At 41.9% G+C, this 4346-nt stretch overlaps 1 protein-coding gene across 2 annotated transcripts in view; it reads left to right on the forward strand.

The window, feature by feature from the left end:
* The first annotated feature begins 2312 nt into the window (after positions 1-2312).
* Positions 2313-4346, forward strand: part of cdc42ep1b (CDC42 effector protein (Rho GTPase binding) 1b) — an 11424-nt gene continuing 9390 nt past the window's right edge. Inside the window, exon 1 of one of the 2 annotated variants that reach the window (XM_034893242.1) lies at positions 2313-2474. The gene's annotated coding sequence lies outside the window, so the exon portion shown is untranslated. Of the gene's footprint in view, positions 2479-4346 lie in introns of both variants that reach the window. The other variant, XM_034893241.1, reaches the window with a different exon arrangement.

Here is a 4346-nt window from a genome sequence, read left to right on the forward strand (position 1 = left end):
CAAAGTTTAAACCCATAGATAACATTGTGAAACCAAACTGGTTAAATTTAAAAAATAATGGTTCTTAAAGGGGCACTATGCAGTTTTGGCCATTTCTTTGTCTGTCGCTGCTCAGCCATGACAATATTGAAAAAAAAATCTACCGCTACCTTGTTAATTTCCTGAATGGGCGTATGTGTGCAGTGCCGTGAAGCAATTAGTTACTTCGCGAGGCCTGATATCACGCAATACTTCCTGACGCTGAGTCCGGCAACTCGCGGGCCAAAAGTTGAAAGGGTGTTTTTTTCCGCTCACAGGCGCTAGGTGGGAGCAAGACAACCACCATTCAACTCAAGAAAAGTCATATAACCATTCCAATGACTCTGAAGCTGTTCAGTTAAGGTAAATTGAGCTAAAAAAAACTGCGTAGTTCCCCTTTAAAGTTAGTAAAACATCCGGGATTGGCTTAAAATGAATCATGTTAAACTTCTAAAATGATGAAGTAACATCATGTCATGGACATCATTGCTTCACGGACTAAGGTCTGTAAAAAACTAAAAAAGAAACATCTGACTTATGTCTTCACACAGGTTACATACGGGACATGTTTGTTTGACCAATCCATCCCCTGAACCTGACTACAAATGCAGAATTTGGCGCTCCTATACTTTGTCACCTTGCTTCCTCACTTGCTCTAGTGATAATTACGTACGAAACATAATCATGGGTCGCTATGAGCTACTACAATCAACCTATGGAGTTGTTTTCTGGGTGAAGACAGTCTGCATTTAGTCCTCAGAGAGCATCTGATACTTTGCAGCTGTTGTCAGAGCTGCTCGCCCTCCCAGATTCACAGTGAAGACGATCCCTCCATTTCTCATGTCTGTTCTCAAGGCCAACCCAATCTCCCTTCACATCTCCTTCTCTTCCCCCACCTCCCCTTTCCTCTTGCTCAGAGTTCCCCGCTTTTTATTCCCTTCAGTCTCCTCTCCTGTGTCCACCCTGCTCCTTTTTGTCTTTTATCTCATCAGTCAGTCAATTCAGCCTCTCCTGTGTTGCCACTTTCCCCCCAACTGCCATGGGATGATTATTCTTGGGCATTAAATTCATTCTGTTTTGTCAAATCTGCACTATAGCCCCTCAGCTGGGACCTTTGGGCTTCTGTTCATCCTAAGTAATCTCTTTATTTATTTATTTTTTAATTCCTCATCTCTAACCCTCTCTCCATTAGGTATAAGTGAAAAACAGATGCACCCTAATCTCTGGAACTTACTGGAAAGTAATGGCCATTCTGTTTTTCCCTTCTTCTGTGGGGACTCATTTCATTTTATTTATTTTGGACAAGTTACAACATTATCTGGGCTTTCTTTGTTGTGTCTTGGTGTAATGTCCTGATAAATGTACTGCATATATGTGTAGATACAAACATCACACACACTCACCAGCTTGTGTATCCCAGCTCGTATTTCTGTTTTAAATCAGCAAACACAATGACGCAGTAGTACACGCTGACACCATCCCCCAACTGCTGTAACATTTAAATATCTGTTCAATTAAACCAAACAACCATATCATTTGTAAATCTGTGAAGGGTAGAAGATGGATTGGTTTTGAAGAGCAGTTTCACTGTGGAAATGCCTTTGAAAATCACATAAAACAGTTAAAAAATGTCCTTTGACAACTGGCTAATATCTTTCAGTATTCTGCTGTACACACATAGCATCCTCACAAGCATGCACACTATTGTTTCATGACCATGAACGTCAGTGATGAGTGTATTATTTTTTAAGATGATGACGGGTCACGTGGAGAAGAAAGATTGACGAAACTCATGGGGACTCTTAAGAGATCATGTTTACAGACCTGGGTAAAGGTCAGAGATGATTGTGTGTGTATGTGTGTGTGTTAAATACCTGGGTCACTGAAGCCTATGAAATGCTAAAGTAGGTTCACATGTCGGACATTTGTCTGAGGCAATGGCAGACAGAGGATCCAAGGTTAAGCCCTGATGAGTTCAAGCAACAGGAGGCTACACACACACACATACACACACACAAACAGACACACACACACACACACACACACACACACACACACACACACACACACACACACACACACACATCTAGACTTTCATAAACTATCTTAGCTGTTTCATATCATGATTTTAACTGCTTCTCTTTCCTTTAGTATGTAGGCTAAATCACTTTGAATGGCCCTGTTACTGTGGTATGCTTTACAAATAAAGCCGCCTTGCTTTGCCTTTAGTTCACATGCATTATTTCTTCTTTCTGAAGTCCACCAACCTCCTCCTCCTCCCTCTCCTCTTCCTCTCCATCTCCTTCCACTCCACTTGTCAGCGGCACAGAGCTGCTTCGCTGATGCAAAGTTCATGTCCAGAAGGAAACATACGGTGTGGAGCGCAAACCGAACCGGATGACAGAGAAAAAGGGCGGTGAAGTTGTTTCTTCACAAAGGGACTACTTTATTCTAAGGTAAGTTTGTTCTGAAAAGCGGAGTTTGTAAATCCCCTTGTTTTATGTGTGTTGCGTAACGTGTACTGGAAATAGCTGATGGGCACGTGAAACCAACAGAGATATGTACAGAAAGTAACTACACAGCCGACATTTAATCCAGTCTGGTTGGGCTTCAATAAATAAACATCCGCGTGCATTTTCTGTGCGTAAAAGAAGAGCGCAGTGAGACAGGCGGGAAGTGTCGCTCCACCTTGGATCTCTTCCAAAATCTCTATCAATTTATGCACACCTATGCGCACATGCGTATCACTGTGCATTCACTTGGTTCTTTATTTAAACGATTTACACACAGTAATGTAATCAACTCAGGACTTGATCCCAGTTTTAATCACTGATATTATTCAGTGTATGTGTAAATAACTCGCCTGAATGCCAATAAGCAGCATTTGTCTGCTTTAAATAACATCTGGCATTCCCACTTGAGACATCAGAGCTCATGTTGGACAAACATCTGTGGCCAGATTGCATCATTATTCAGTATGTAAATAGAGTATGTCATGAGGAAAAGCCTCAAAAATCCTGACAACATATGGAAAACAAACTGCATTACAATAAAGGACAACTTTGCAATGGTGAGATAGTTACACTGATGTCCTTCTCATGAGAGCTTTCATTATCTGTACATCCTCTTCTGCAGCATTACTTCCCGTTAATTCAGTTGCAATCTAAGTTATTTAGGTCGTATTTCAATAGAACATGCTAATTAAATATAAAACTATCCGCTGTTTTATATGTCATATGACTTTAAACAGTGTTAGCAACACAAACTGCGGCTCAGTTCTTCGTTTAGAGGTGGTGAGACTATGTTTGGTGGAAACAATCAAAATTAATTGGTCACTGTGCTCCTCCAGTGGAACCACAGCACAACTGTGCTGGGGTCGTGCCAGATCTCAGATTATTGGATTGGCAGCCTCTCAGGGAGGAGGCGTCATGGTGAGAGAGACTGTCCCACAACATATCCAAACATCTGGACACTGTGTCTGTCCCTGCAGCAGCGTAGGTCTTCAGCGGACACTTCAACAACGACCTAAAGGCAAAACATACGTGCATAATAATAGGTTAACTGTGTGATTTAAAATGCAGATAGGTTTTACAGTACACCATGTGACACCATGCAGCTGGAAATGGAGTCTACCATGCCGCAAATCACTTACACTTAGACTTTTTAAACAAGATTTATTTTGAGTTTTCCTATAAACGACCACTTTAACGGTGCCTCTCGGTTAGTTTGCTAGGTGGAAGTTTGGAGAGGCAACATTTCCTCATGCTCCTTGCCCATCATGTGCTTGCACTGCACTGCCACTTGGCCTAGTTTGTCTGTTCTGTTGACCAAAAAATCATAAAACTAGTTGATGATGGCCAGAGTTAAACCTGACCATAAAGATTGACTTGGTTGCTTAGCCTGCTGTTATTTTGCAATGTTTCTGTGTGATGTTAAAAGGAGTCATTGAACTGGTTGAAGAGGTCTAATCTGCAGTGAATTCTTATCGCAAATGCCTCTTCTGGTGAGTTGTGTTGTTGACTCTGTAGTGCATTAGGGAACGTGTGAGAGGGAGTGAACAGGAAGTACATTTACAAGTCAGTGTTATGAGAAATACAGTGTGTAATATCACACACATCTGTGCTGACAATCTGATACTGTCACACATGAACCCGTTTCATCACACCGAGATATCCCACATCCTAATCAAATATGATTACACTCATAAATCATCACACTTGTCTGACTGCATGCAGTGCAGAGACACATACACACATCCATCCATCCATCCATCTTCGACCGCTTATCCGGTATCGGGTCGCGGGGGCAGCAGCTCCAGCAGGGGACCC

This window comes from Etheostoma cragini, chromosome 15 (assembly GCF_013103735.1).
Source record: "Etheostoma cragini isolate CJK2018 chromosome 15, CSU_Ecrag_1.0, whole genome shotgun sequence".
NCBI classification, from domain to species: Eukaryota; Metazoa; Chordata; class Actinopteri; order Perciformes; family Percidae; genus Etheostoma; species Etheostoma cragini.